The sequence below is a fragment of the Prionailurus viverrinus genome, chromosome A1, assembly GCF_022837055.1.
Source record: "Prionailurus viverrinus isolate Anna chromosome A1, UM_Priviv_1.0, whole genome shotgun sequence".
Taxonomy (NCBI): Eukaryota; Metazoa; Chordata; class Mammalia; order Carnivora; family Felidae; genus Prionailurus; species Prionailurus viverrinus.
In genome coordinates, this window is record NC_062561.1 from 34,821,742 (window position 1) to 34,838,135 (window position 16,394).

Sequence of the window (16,394 nt, forward strand, 5' to 3'; positions counted from 1 at the left end):
CAACATTAAAGAATCACAGTAATTACTAAGAGTATAACATGAAAACAAAAGTAGAACTATAAACTTTGGCACTATGTAAATCCCTGGATATACTTATTCCTGGCTATAAAGTACATACACACACACACACACACACACACACACACACAATAAAGTCATTAGATTATAGACGACATCCATAGGTTAGTTTGCTTTATTAGACCTATACTTTTTAAATCCCTGGTAATTCAACTAACAGTGTGTCACAATAGGGTTTGCTCTTAGTACTAGATGCATATTTCATACCTGTCCATTTCATCAAGTCCTTTGCCTATCACTATTCTGTTTTTGGATCAACTCTGTGCCAGAGACAAACTTTTCCTTTCATCATTTTTTGTTATACTTTTGGGCCAACATTTGGGCCATGTTTATATCTTTTTCACCATCACCTCAATGCTTTCCTCTCACGCTACATGAAGAACTCTGGTTCCTATGATGAAATCAATTTAGTTGCAATATGGAGAAAGGAGACATGTTTAATTACATCTTAGGGGTTATACACAGTGCCAAAGCAGCTAGTGAAAAGATACAAGCAAACTCTTAAGTTGTTTTGGCTCTGTTACCAGTCTCAAAGAGTCACCTCATTTGTTTTTCTATAGAGACTTCTGACTTGATGGACTCGTGTTTTTTAAGACAAGTAAACACAACTTTTCATGTGTTAAAATTTCAAACAATTTCTTCATTATCTCATAGTGCTATAGATGTTTGACCAGTGATTTCTAATTAATACATAATCAGACACAGTCTAATATGTACTCATATATATAACGTGGTATTGGTACATTTACGATAAATCTGGACATTTCTTTCTCTACAACACAGAAACAAACAAAATGTCTGTGCTAACCCATGTGATACCTGCAGTGTAGGTCATATTAAAATGAAATGAGTTTTTATCACTTCCCAACTGAACTCGTTACTCCATTAAGATAGATCAAATTGCTTATCTTGACAGAGATTGATTACCAATTAACCGTAGAATAAGCCAACAAAAATGAAGGGTTGGGAAATGCCTTGAAGTTTACTGAGACATCTTTATTAAATACAGAAGTCTATGGCATAAATACTCCCAACAAAATTGCTTTTGAAAAATGTTTTAGATGCCACATGAGGTGGTAATGGTATTCTGACAAAACAGAAAATCTTAGTCGTTCTGTAGTGAAACTTAAGGTGACCTTGTAAAGAGCCTACATAAAACATTCAATAAAATTCAGGTTTTCTGACATCTTTTCCTCTTGCCACAATTTGACATCAAATTGCATCAAGTCCGATGAAACTATTTGAACAATCATCCTTCAAACATTAGATTCCATCTCTTTCCCTACTTTCCAGGGCATAAAGTAGCTGCCTAGTCCCTATTGTTTGTAGGTTTATTTGTCCGGTTGCAAGTGGGGATTAATACCCTCTGGCTTTCACAGAACTCCAAATTGTATTATATCTGTGGTAGTCCTCAGATAACAAATATTTCTCTATTCAAATCTAATAAAGTTAGTGAAGAGCATTAGGGTTAAATGTTTCCAAGACTTCTTTGTTTTAAGTTTTCCCACATGTGGGTTAGTAGACAGCTTCTGAAATGGCAGCTCCAGAGCTGATTCTCCAAATCCCAGGAGGAAGTTAGTGCAGCATCTGCAGGCTAAATTACGTTGGCTCCACCAAGCTTCATGCCCTTTACAAAATGATTGTCTGATGTGTGGTTACTTGGTTTTATCAAATAAGTACTTCTGCTTTCCGGAACCTTTCAAAATGGCAATGGGTCTCCAGGACTTAAACCCAACTAGTAAATTGAAATTCTACATTTGTTCCAGGTTTTACAAGACTTGCAATTTTATGTTTTTAAGCCCTAAAAATATTAGCACAAAAGCACAAAGTATCTACATTCAAGGTGTCTATGAAAAGCTGAATGTGTATGAACAAAATGTTGAGAAGGACTCACCTTAAAATAAGCTGGTGCTAATGCCTCAGAAAAGCTTCCTTCTTTCTACTTGCCTGATGGATGCAAATCAAATTCCTTGACCTTAGGAGAGTGATCATAAAATGTAATCAAAGTTTCCAGATCGAAAGGTGCTTTAAATGGTTCAGTAGGCAGCTGCATCAATGCTATAAAGCATCATGACTGGTAACATAGGTCATGTTTCAGGAAAACAAGATGAAAACCTTTTGCTTTTAAGAGAAATTTGGTCAAGTCCTAGGAAAAGAATGACAGCTATATTTATATGGCCTCCAACCCCAAGAAATGCTAAATAATTTGTGGATTTTTAATGTAATTAATCTCCAGATTATTGCTGTTCTGTATATTTAAAAGCTGGTTACAAGAACAATCATAACATTTTTCAAAATGAGAAGTCTAGAGGGTTAGAATATCCAGTGACTTAACTCAAAGTTACGAACCAAATATTAGTATATGTTTTTAAATGATTTCATTTCTTCCTTGCAAGAAATTAAAAAATTTTGAGCACTGGGGAGAAAGGGTCTCTAAATTCACTACCAAACAAAAAAAGCTATCCGCAATGTGAAAAGCAATTAGTAGCATACTTGATGAGTGCATAAATTCCAAATTACCAATTGCTTAAAAGATTATGAGAATGTGTTTACTACTTTGATGCTTCAAAACTGCATTTATTTAAATCTGAGGCTTTTAAATTGGAATTCCTGTTTGAATAATTCTAGCCAGGTTGAAGTGTGTGTGTGTGTGTGTGTGTGTGTGTGTGTGTGTCTGTGTGTGTCTGTGTGTGTCTGTGTGTCTGTGTGTGTGTGTGTGTGATCTTTGAAAAGAGAAGTTTTATTAAATACATTTATTGCATACATTTATTTACAACCACACTCCCCTCTACCTCCCACAAAATGTGAAGACTGATGCCAGAAAGAGACTAAATTACAGGTCATATTTTTAAATATTTTTCAAACTTTAACAGAAGTAAGTTTGTGATTTCCCAGGGGGAATATTATAATCCATCAAATTTATTGAAAAAGATATTGAAGGAAACTTATAACAGGGAACAGTGGTCAGATGTGGCAGTGAGGCCAATACTGGTTCTTTCACAAGAAGGCAAAAGTAAAAGAACTCCTGTTGTTAGCTTCTTACCTGTTATCAATTTAAATCAAGAAACTAATATTTTTTTTTTTTATTATTGAGCACCACAACCAAAAGGAAATAGAAGTTAAAAAAAATAAAGAGAATTAGACAAGGTCAGTGCCCTTAAGGAAAGTGAATAGAAGAAAATGTAATCAATTGAAATGTACTTTTAAGTATCATAATGAGAAAAGAGATAATGGTGGCATGTACTGAAGTGGGCCCACCCACCTGTGTGCAAAATTTGTATGTTGAAGCCTAAATGCGACTTCATATGGAGAAGGAATATTTAAATAGGCAACTGAGGTTAAATGAAGTCATCAGTGTGAGCTCTAATCTGATAGGGCTGGTGCACTTACAGAAGAGACACCAAGGTCTCTCTTTCTTTCCTCATACACAGAGTGATGAAAGGCATGTGAGGACACAGAGATAAGGTGGCTATTTGCAAGCCAGGAAGAGAGACTTAGCCAGAAACTAAAATTGATAGCACCTAATCTTGGACTTCTAGCCTCCAGAACTGAGAAAAAAATGGATTTCTATTGTTTAAGTCACCCAAAATGTGGTATCCTATTAAGGCAACCTAAATTGACTAATCTTAGATAGATGATAGATATGTAGACAGATGATAGATAGATAGATAGATAGATAGATAGATAGATGACAGGCAGACAGCTAGATATGAAAACAGAGCAAAGAATAAGTTCTATCTACACATATGGCAGAAAGCTGTGGAGAGGAGCAAACATTTGAATTCTGTCGTAAAAGATAAATTAGGAAGTCTGCCTACTATAATATGTTCTCTTACAATTTTATTTATGTTCTTGTGAAAATAAGTACCAAAAGTTATAACAAATGACCTTGTCTTGTCCTTCTTTATCAGTTTTATTCTCACCTGACCTCACAACTTTATCCATATTCTAAGTGTCAATGTTGTTCAAACTAAAAGTATTCTCTCAGACCTAACCCTTCCATCAGTTTAAATGTTGAACATCAAAGTATTGCCCTGCCTCTTAACTGTTGTTCCAGTGAAATGTTGCTCCTTGGGTCCTGTCTCAACTTCTGAAAACTAATTATTTCAATCATTTTGGCACAAATATTACCACCATTACCACTACTAACAACAACTTCATATGTACAGCACATAGTTTTTTCATGTATATTATTATATTTATTACCTAAAACAATGTTATCATGCAAATGTCTTTCATTCATTTCAAATAGGGACAAAACCTTTAGAGAGGTTAGGTGATTTACTAAAGTTATTTGGCCATTATGTTTGGTGACTAGGACACAAAACAACTTCTAAATCTAATTTTCTTGAATGGATGGAATAACGGGTATTTACTGTTTGGGAACTAATGGTCAGCATCCATTCACACACCCTTTTTCTATTAAGAGCCCACAATTTCCTTTTGGCAACAACTATCTCCAGCTTTCAGTTTGTGTGTTCTAAGCCTAGGCTTAGGTCAGTCAGTGCATTCCTTTACTCCAGCCACAGAGATTAGTTTAAAAATGGCCACATGAGGCCCATTTATCGGTAATCCCAGGGTTTTTGTTAGAGTATCTTGCAGAGGTGATTGTTCTCTTCCTCTACACTTATAATAAAAGGGGACAAACTGGGGCCTGCTGAATCCATCTCATCACAATGTGCAGCATTAAAATGAACCCAATATGGGGAGAAAACCATGCCAAGTAGACAGACAGAACTATTGTCCTGAATACATCATTGGACCATTGAAGGCATTTGTACCTTATGTTTGCCACTATATAAAGTGCCGCTATATCACCTGGACTACTTTTATTCATGTGAATTAACAAATTTCCTCTTTCTTGGTTAAGCCACTTTGAGTTCATATTCATATTCATCACAACCTGGAATCCTAACTGAACACATTTTTCTCTAAAACAACTATCTGAAAGGCAACTTCTAGACCAACAGCTGTATTAATCTATGAATATGTATTCGAGTAATGAGCCTCCTTATGAAGTTGATATAGCAATTCATTACCATGAAATACAGGGTTAGCATCTCAAAGCTGGGTCAAAAAAAAAACTGCTTACTTAAGCAGGCAAGCATTAAGCAAAATATGGCCACCATAAAAGAGAAATTAAATGCATGACAGTACAGTCTAGAATTAAATTTAAAAATTACAATTAGAATTTTTAAAATTTTTTAAGTTTATTTATTTAAAGAGAGAAAGGCAGGGGCAAAGAGAGAGGGAGAGAGAATCCTAAGCAGGCTCCAAACTGTCAGTGCAGAGCCTGATGTGGGGCTCGAACTCAAGAACCAACCATGAGATCATGACCTGATCTGAAATCAAGAGCTGGATGCTTAACCAACTGAGCCACCTGCATGCCCCAGGAATCTGTTTAAATACAAAGAAGAAACAAGTAGCTATGACCCCAAGATGAGTGAATTGAGAAGGAAGTTCAATAAGGAAGAAAATTAACAGTCATATATTATAGAGTCAAAGTTCAAAAGTATCTGCTTTATTTGCTGTTGTAAGTGCTACTGGAGGGACAGTTTCATCCTTACACAAGAACTTGTTATACTAGAGTTTCATTTCCAGTATTTGCAGTGAGCAAATTTGAGACAACTAAGGTAGAGGCTACTGAACAGAGGCTATTAAAAAGACTATTCTGGGTTTCAAATTATAGGGGCCATAGAAAGGTCCCCAAGACTCACAAAGACACAGCTGTGTCTCCAAGGAAAAACCCCACTGAAAATAAAATGGCATAATCATTCTTGTATTCTCAGTACCTCCAAATAGTGGCATAAGAGTGACTCAGCAAACTTTTACTGACTAAACCAATATATGTTGAAAGAACAGAAGACTCCATTTCTTCACAACTCTTAAAGGAAAGACTCTAACATCTGATATGGGCCATAAGAAGGGATATTTTACCCAGAATAATTACCCTAAAATTGAATGCCAATAGAAAGGGATGACAAAATGGAACAAACAATGGCAAGAATGGCAATCTACAAGGGTTCATGTAATATTTAAATATACAATCAGTTAAATCCCTAACATAGTACCCTATGTGCATGTGATTTTTATTACGAACACTCAGACTACAGAATCAATTAGTTCTTCATTCAAAATGATTTGGTATGCCGGTCCATTTTGAATTACTTGAGGGAATTCCAAGTGCCAATGAGACAAGAGGGTCAGAGAAATGCTGGGATTCTAAGGACACAGTCTAACCATTAATTTAAGTCAAAGAAAGTTAAATGTGCAGATGTAGAGAAAAGAATCCTATTGCAGAAGCACAATGACTAAAAACTGCCAGGTGTTGTTTATTTTTTATTTATTTTTTATTTTTTCATATAGTAAGGAAAATGTCTAACCTACCTTAAAAACCAACTGTTTTCAAGAATTTTATTTGGGCCATTTTCATACACATACATAATACTATGCTAATTTTAAATGAGTCTCAGTTTTTCACTTAAACATGCCAGCAGGAAGTCTACTTGGCAATACTTTCTTGGATGTTTTGCCAATTACTGTATGTACTTGAAAACAACAAAACTGCTTTCTATAAAAAGCGTCATATAATTCAAACTTTTCAATGATCCAGAAGGGGTTCCACCTCAATTACTCTGAAGGAGTAAAATTTTACAGTATTCTTTCCATGTCAATTTTGAGTCCCACTCTTGTCTCAGTAATGAATTCTAAAAACATTAAATTGGGATGCTGAATTTTGTGAAGACCTTTTCTCTGGTCTCTCAGAAACATCCTTTGGCAAATCCAAGTGATTCCCTCTGCATGTCCTTCAGAACCATTCTTTCTTTTCTGGAACCTGAAGTAGATGGCCACTGCTGTATTCTAGCATTGATAACATGCATTTATAAAGCACTAAAAACATACTACGGACCTTTAAATACAATCTCATTTAGCTTTATGCACTGTGTGCTATTCTTTTCCTCACATTACAGAGGAAGAAACTGACAGGCTGAAGGGTTAAGTAACTCCTTCTGAGTTACACAATTCGTAAATGGGAGAATTAGGATTCAAATCCAAGTCTATGTGATACTAAAACTATGTTCTGGAGCAGGGGTTGGGAGTGAGGGGTAGCAAATCCATGATCTTAATCTGTTTCGGTCGCTGCCATAAAATACTGCCAAAAGATGTTTCAGGTTGAGTGTTCTATAAACAACAGAAATTTGTTCCTCACAGTTCTGGAGGCCGGGGAGCTCTAAGATCATGGCACCAGCATGGCCGTGTTCTGGTGAAGACCTCTCCCAGACTGCAAACTGCCTTACTTCATGGTGTGTCCTCATGGGGCTAGGGATCTCTGCGGGCTTTCCTTCATAAGAACACAGATCCCAACATGAAGTTTCCATCCCCGTGACCTAAGCATCTCCCAAAGCCCCGACCTTCTAATGCCATCACATTGGGCATTAGAATTTCAACATATAAATGTAGGGGGAACACAAACATTCAGATCATAGCAACCATTCCTCTACTTGTTTTTATAAAGTTTTATTAGAAAGGCATGATGCCCAATTGTTTATTTTTGTTTATGGCTACTTTTGCACATCAATAACAGACTTGTGTGGCTACAGCAGAGACCATTCAACCCACAGAACTGAAAATGTTTACAATCTGGTGTTCTACAAAGAACAACAAAAAACAAAACAAAACAAAACAAAAAGCAACAACAACCAATCTCTGTTCTAGCACTTATGTCATTAAGCTATCTCCTCTTAATACTCAGTACTATCACTCAAACAATGTTTCACCTTGTAGACATATTCCACTGGAATTCCAGCAGTGCTGAGCAACCAGAGTCAGTCATTCTTTGAATAAAGAAATAGCACTTTGGGACCATCTCCATGTAATTCTGGAAAGTCCGTAATTTTGAGGATACGAGTACACCTTTGAGGAATTCAGATGATTTAGTTTACTTCTCTTGGTATGTTTTTCCAAGTCTGATTAGACTTTATATTGACCGAGGAAATCAGTTTAAGCATAATCTACTCAGCCCTTGTTAAATGGTAAATCATGATTATAGTATAGAAGACGTTGGCTGCAGTATCGCCCATAAATGGACAATATACACCAAAATATTGTCGGATTCTCATTTGAAACTTTTCAAATTGTGGTTTCATACTAGATAAAATCTACAATGTTCCAAATGTTCTTTTCCAAATGCTAGATAAAGCCACAGTGATCTGAGGGCAGTGGCAGCTGGTGTATGACTAAGAACACAGAGGAGGATTGAGATGGATGATTTAGAAAATTATGGGGCGCCTGGGTGGCTCAGTCAGTTGAGCACCCGACTTCGGATCAGGTCATGATCTCGGGGTTTGTGAGTTCGAGCCCCACGTCGGGCTCTGTGCTGACAGCTCAGAGCCTGGAGCCTGCTTCGGATTCTGTGTCTCTCCATCTCTTGGCCCCTCCCCCGTTCATGTTCTGTGTCTCTCTGTCTCTCAATAATAAATAAACATTAAAAATATATGGAAAGTTGTTAAATGTGTGTTATGTCAATGGAAATTTGGACCTTCGATGAAAAAAAAAAGCATTTTGCAAAGTTTAAATAAGACGTTTATATAAAGAGATGCTGTTCCCAAAGCACATTTTAGTTGAGAAACGAAATTTCCCATCTTACAGAGTAAGAGTTTTATGTTCTGCCAACAGTCATTCTATTTGATCTTTTAGTGGTAACCTTTGTTCCATTTGCAATAAACTCTTAATCTTGAAGAATTTTTTTCATTGTGAAATTTATATTTTTTCCACATTTATTTAATTAATGAGTTTATTTATAATCTATTGGGGGAATTGTAGGCTTCGCTATTGATCTGTTAAAGAAAAAAAAAGCCACTGATGCAATACAAGCAACTGTTTTCTCAAGCCAAAATTGATTGAGAGCGTCCCCTGTATAAAAATGAAATGCATTTCTGTGGATGCACTGACGCTTCACCATCTGTCCAACATCTCAGATTTACTCTCCCAGATAACTTCATATTTCACCCTGCAGTCCCTAAAGAAACATCACTTTAAACAGGGCCACATGGAAAAATACACTTCAATAACATTTGAAGGTCTTGCATTTAGCTGCAAGGGCCTCTAACCTAAATGACTGATGTGCCTAGAGAGAAGCTCCATTTGAAGTTATGGAAATGGAGACAAGCAAATGCAAGGGATGGAATGTATAAAAAACCAAATGATGGCAGCAAAAGACATAGGGATTTACAGATAAAGCCAAAAGATGCTGGCAGCCATCTATCAGTCTGCCTTGATGAAATAGGTATTGGAAATTAACTCGGGAACCCTATGAATTACATTCAATCCATGCTCTGGGCTAAGCACTTGTCAATTTCAGCTGCTATTGCAACCTATTACTTACAGACTACATGGCTGGCAAGCTAATAGCACTGGATAGTGTTAAAGAAAATAGGAGAATAAACTGAATGTAGCAAAGCTTGTCACTGACAGAGCAGGCCTTTCTGAAGTCCTGGGTGAACATTCAAAGCCTTGACTCTTTACTTGCTCCACTAAACTTTACATATCATCATTTTGTCTATGAAGAAGAGTCTTCCTGAAGGATTAGTCACCAATAAGCCATATATCTGGGAGCTTTTGCTAGTATTTTCAAAGCCTGAGAAATGCTTGGAATTTAAATGTTTCTGAAGTTGTCAACTTCCTCCATAGTTGCATTCTGAAGTGAGACAGACACTATCATTGACCATTTAGTTTCAAATTCCAATGAGGCCAGTGCTACCGCTTTGTGTTATATTCCTTTTGATCATTAGTTGACTCCCTGCTTACCTAGGCAACATGTAATTCTTCCACTTAAGGGCAAATGAAGGGAGAGGTTTTAGTCTGTGCTACAAAATATATATGTGGCTGCTTCCCATAGACTCCCTATGTCTGAGTATCTTCAATCCTATCTCATAAAAAATAAAGATGCATCTGTGCAGCAAAAACTTTCTTTACGATGAGGTCCACAAGTGCTCTGAAACTATATTGTATTTTTCAACTGATAAGCTTGTCTAACATTGAAATATTTTAATAAGCAAGCACATTCAGAGTAAATGTCAGCCAGAGCGATCTTCTGACTAACAGATGCTAGTGGGTATAGAGAGGGGGAGAAGGACGTAAAAGCACTGAAAAATCAAGCAAGGCCAAATTAGAACAAATGTTTGTCAAGTAAAAAGGGCAGCTCTTCCTCTGATGGAAGGAGTTTAATTAGAAAAGTCACAGAGAGAAGCTGTCTCAAAAGTACTGGTCCCATTCTCTTCAGATAAGCTAATGAACCTCATTGAACTTTGCTGAGAAATGCTGAGCCAATAATACAAGAAAGAAAGAATTCACAGAATGTGCTGCTGTGCCTCTTGCATTCAAGAGGGTCAATTGCTTATGCCACTCCAGGTCACCATACAGCAGTGCTGTGGCAATTTACCTTCTGATTCTCTTTCTGAGTGGCCAAATGGGTAAAGAGATCAGAGGAAAATATAATTTAAATATGTCTCCTTTTTATAGCAATAAAAGAAATTTATTGTGAAGCAGTGAATTATAAAATATGAATCACATATTTTATATACCAAGTCACCTACAAAATATATAATCTACACTGATGATGGTCTAATTCTATCTCTGGTGATTTTTTTCTCCCTAGTAGTAACTATAACAAAAATCTAAAGGACATTTTTCTTTCTTTTCTTCTTCTTCTTCTTCTTCTTCTTCTTCTTCTTCTTCTTTTTCTTCTTCTTCTTCTTTTTCTTTTGTATTAGTCAAGGTCATCTTGGATGTATAAAAGAATACTAGAAGCCGGAATTTTGTGACAATGACTGTGTAAGAAAGACACAAACCCCAGTGGAAGCTGGATATGGAAAAAAAATCTGAAGTCGTTTACAAATAGCACTAAAAAAAAAGAAGACTCTAAACTCTTCTGATTGTTTAATGCTTCAGTGCCTTTGTTTGTCAGTTTTATTTTCCTTACTGGTTAGCCTTTTGCAGAGAATTCATGTCTGGTATTGAACTCCTTGAGAGAGTAATAAAGCACATATGGAATAGAGTAGCATGTGGAATTAAATTGCAAAATGCTTATGGTGGAGCTTTTCCGATACGGGACATTTACCAACTACCTTTAGGAAAGTTCCTTTTGTTATCAGACATAAGCAAATACAGGTGCTATGCATTACATATATTAGCTAATGCTTCCCCCCAATCCACTTACTGCCTCATGAGAGAAACCCAGGAGCAAATACCTAGTTGTAATACATTGCAAATAAAAATCTTGAAGTTAAGAGGCATCACTGTTATTTTCAAAAGTATGTGAAATACACACAGGCATAGACACACACAAAACACACTCTAGAGAATTCTAGTCAGGAAGAAACTGGAGTATTGTATTCTATTACCTTTCACATATTCCTGTTGGCATGGGAAAATCATTGTATTAAAATTTTCATACATTTTCTTTTACTTAAAACCAAAAAGTATACAATATTTAAATACAAACAGGCTTATTTTGCCTTTGGTGGGGAAGATAGTATCAGAAGAGAAAATCATGATCAAATCTCATCAAATTTGCCTAGAATTAACTTTTTGGATATGAGTCCATAGATCTGATACTCTCCAGATATTAAATGGAATTATCCTCAACCACTTGGCCCCAAGGTAGGAAACTAAACTTGGGACACATTCCCTGCCTATCTCTGAGACCCTGCTTAATGCTCTTATGGCTTTAATATTGGAAAACTACCCTAGTCTCCGGGAATTTCTCCCATCACTTCAAATAAGCGTTTCTCAACTGGAGTGACATTTGATACCAACTAGAGATATTTTTGGTTGTCATAACTGGGGAGAGGGTGCGATTGGTTTCTAGTGGGCAGAAGCCTGGATACTGCTGAATTCCCTACAATGCACAGGACATTCACACACAAAATAAATGTCAAAGTGTCAAGTCTGAGAAACTGCACAATCTAACTTATGAATGTGAGGTATTTTTCTGACCTTGGATTTCCCAGGATAGCTCTGTAATCATACATGCAATTGGTTCTGTTGCAGCCAAATTGTTTCCTTACAACTAATTTGCATGTATTGCCTCCTTCTTCCCTAACAACACAGATATGAACCTAGAGGTACACTGGAGTTAATGAATCAGCATGTGTGATCTTTCTTGATAGCCTGAAATCATTTATTTAGAAATATCAGTGTCCTGAGGCATGGGGGTGGGGGATTGGAGGTAGAGATTGAAGGTATTGGGAACAAATGTCATCTACTTATGGGATTATTATAGAATTGTAGTGTGGCTCAAGGAGTTTGAATCAACAGCTATACTAAGCTTGCCCTGCAATATTACCCACTCTCTAGATAAGAGAAAATAGATGAAGTAACCACAAGTGGGAATGGAAGCAGTTTCAGCTAACTCTCACTTCTGACATAATGTGAAATTTCTAGTAGATTTAATTTATCATCTGTGAAATGGTAACTTACTTAGATGACTTACTTACTTATAAGTCATTCTGGATAAAGCAAAGGCTGTTCCAATAATTACTGTATGTAAGAACTAAAAATAACCAGGTCACTAATTTTAGATCCTAATTTAAACCTGAGAACATGTGTACTCTTTGAAAGTAGCTATTCTTGCATTTTGCATATAGCCTTTTTTCAATTCATGGCTAAATGTAATCATGAAATAATAATTCACAGGATCTTGGCATTGGAAAGGAGCTTAAAGAGCACTTAATCCAATCTTTTAAGTAGTGAAGGATTTTTTTCTACATGATTTCTGATGGATATAGAACAATTCCTATTGGAAATTTCTAAGAAAAGGAACTCATTCAAGATTAAATGAATCTTAGTGTTAGAAAGAATTGAGTAAGTCATTTGCCTAACCACTCCCAAAGTTTTAAATCCTCTGTACAATAGCTTTGACACTGACCTTCACTCATTAATTCAAATATATTATTTGAATATGACTACATTAATTTCTTCACACACCCTTTGCTCACTACCTGAAGAAATAGTACATAAGCCTGTTTTAAACATTCAAGTATTAGATTCTGGAAATATGATAGCAAAATAAATTAGGAATGGTCCTTTCCCTCATGGTATATTATACTTAAACAGCAGAGACATACTTCATAAATATAAAATTATAACTAAATTAATATGCTATAAAGGATAAGTACAAGTAACTGATATTTTAATGTTTATTTTTGACAGAGAGAGAGAGAGAGAGAGAGAGAGAGAGAGAGACAGAGCATGAGTGGGGGAGGGGCAGATAGAGAGGGAGACACAGAATCCAAAGCAGACTTCATGCTCTGAGCTGTCAGCTCAAACCCACAAACCGTGAGATCATGACCTGAGCCACGTCGGACGCTCAACTGACTGAGCCACCCAGGTGCCCCAAGTAACTGATATTTTAAAGAAGACTTCTTTGAAGGTATGAGATTTAACATCCCCAAACAGGAAACTCAGACCTTCCATCATCTGTAGCAGTTGGAAAATACTACCTGTGTTAAACTGGTATCTCTCTTTTGATTGTAACTTTATAGTTCAAGGGGGAGGAAGCTTAAACTTCTGTTAAAAAATAATTTCTATCCTTTCTCCATCCCTTCAATGTCAGTCACCAAACTAACAACTTTAAATAAAATGATCTAATTTCATCTCCCCAACAACTCTAGAGAGAGTTATTATTTTTCCCCTTTACAAATGAGAATACAGATATTTAAAGATGTTGGATATCTCTTCAGGTTCACATTGCTTAAAAATCAATAAGCTAGAAGTGAAACCCAATCCTCTAAGGCTATATAACACATAATAGTGTTTGAAAACAGCTGTAATATCCACCTGTAGTCTTCCTCTGTCCACACTGAACTTTCTCAGTTCTGTTTTACCATTATTCATTTCATTGGTTTTTATAATTGCCACCATCCTTGTGTTTTTTTTCTCTTCTCATTTAAATAATGAGAATTGATTGCAAACTCTAGGGACAGTTTAACAAGTATGGTGTAAATTGAACTACCATTGCTCTTTGTAGATATATTCTCTTTAAGTCATAATTCAGATTACTTTTCTAGTAGTCATATCATTTTTGAATCACATTAAATTTTCTGTCAACTGAAATCTTTGTCTAATTTTCAAATACACTGTGATACAAAGCTGTGTCTCTCCCTTCCTGTACATTCATATTATTTTCATAAGACAGTTGTTGGAGTGTAGGGCATTGGACATTTTTAAAAGTTTTTCTTGTATCAGGAAAAATAAGTCTCCTTGTACATGCTAACTATTAATCTACTTCTTTGTGGTCAAACATTTCCTTCCATGTGACCATTTGACAGCAAGGATAATGTGAGCTAGCATTTTTGGAGAAGAGAAACACATATTTGTGGAGGGTATGATGATGACATCAGTGTCTGGATGTTTGTTTTTTTAAAGTAGGCTTCACGTCCAGAGGGGAACCCAACACGGGGCCTGAACTCAAGACCCAAGCTGAGATCAAGAGTCCAGGCTTACCCACTGAGCCACCCAGGTGTCTCAAAGAGCTAGCATTTTTTATAGCACTGAAATATGTGTTTTTTCTGAATTACTTCATTTTATCTTCCATTACACAGTAGGAACTATGGGTTATCCCTATGAAATAACTGGAACTTCAGGAGGTTGCGTAACTATCTAAGGTCCCAGAACTAGTAACTGTTAGAGCTAGGACTGAAAATGCTTCCTACAGCTCCCTAACCAATATGTAAATCTAGCCATCACACCTATCGTTAGTTTGTCTTCTTTCATTTCTTTATCAAATATTTATTGGATACAAGAAACATAAGCCACAATATATATCCTCTATATCATATTCAATTAAGGAAAACAAATACCAGAAATACAGTGTAATTTAAGGCCATGCTAAGCATCATCCAATGAAAGGACAAAGAAGAAGTATTCTAAAGTGGTCTCAAATCAAGACACCTTGCCTTCCTGAATGAGGTATCCCCCAAACTGGGTTCTTAAAGATGAGTGAAAGTTACCTCAAACATGGAAGGGTGGGGAATTTTCAAATCATAGACACCCAGGGGTGCCCAGGTGCTCAGCTGGTTAAGCGACCAACTCTTGATTTCAGCTGAGGTCATGATCTCACAGTTGGTTAGTTTGAGCCTGGTATTGGGCTCCTCGCTGACAGCCAGAACGTACTTGGGATTCTCTCTTTCCCTCTCTCTTTGTCCCTCCCCACCCCTCTCAAAATATGTACATACACTTAAAAAAAAAAGCCAGGGGCACCTGGGTGGCGCAGTCGGTTAAGCGTCCGACTTCAGCCAGGTCACGATCTTGCAGTCCGTGAGTTCGAGCCCCGCGTCAGGCTCTGGGCTGATGGCTCAGAGCCTGGAGCCTGTTTCCGATTCTGTGTCTCCCTCTCTCTCTGCCCCTCCCCCATTCATGCTCTGTCTCTCTGTCCCAAAAATAAATAAACGTTGAAAAAAAAATTAAAAAAAAAAAGTCATATACACCCAAAGTCTAGAGTGGGCAGAACCCCTTGTGAATGGCTTTTTGCTCAATATCAGAAAGTTAGAATATAAAAAGAAGTACAAGTGGAGAAGTAAGCAGATGCCAGGTCATAAAATACCTTATATGCCGTGCTAAGGAGTTTGGACTTTATCATGAAAGCTATGGGAGTCATTATAAGATTTCGAAGCAAGAAAAAGACATGATTAGATTTGCATTTTAGAAAGCTCGCTCTGGCAGCAGTGTAAATAATGGATTAGAGGAAAGTAAAACTAGAAGGAAGCAATCCAGCCAGGAGGCTGTTACAGGAATCCAAACAAGACAGGGTGAGGGCCTAAATTAAGGCGGAAAGAGTGAGGGTATTAAAAGACAGATTCATAACTCAAGTGATAGTCTGTAGGTAGAATCAACATGATGATTTGTTTGCTGGACAAAGGAAATAAGAGACACTCAAGAATACCCCTGGTTTCTGTTTTGTGCATTCTTGGTAACCGAAAACAGACAAAAACAAGCAGGTTTGAAGTGGGAAGATGGGCTTGTTTTTTAACATTTTGGGATAAGGTGAGACACCTGCATGAATCTGTTTGGGGACAAGGGATGTTTACCTGCAGCTCAAGCTGAATTTGGGGGATGACTCATGTACAAGTAGTAGATGAAGACATGACTGGATAAGAAAGCTTACACTAAGTGAATCAAGTGTTAAGAGAAAGCCAAATACAAGTGTAAGGGAAGCAGTACATATAAAGGACTAACATGACACATCAAGAAAATAGGAAGACAAGCAGTAATGTATTTGGTCACCAAAGTCAAAGATGAAGAGTGTCTCAAGACAA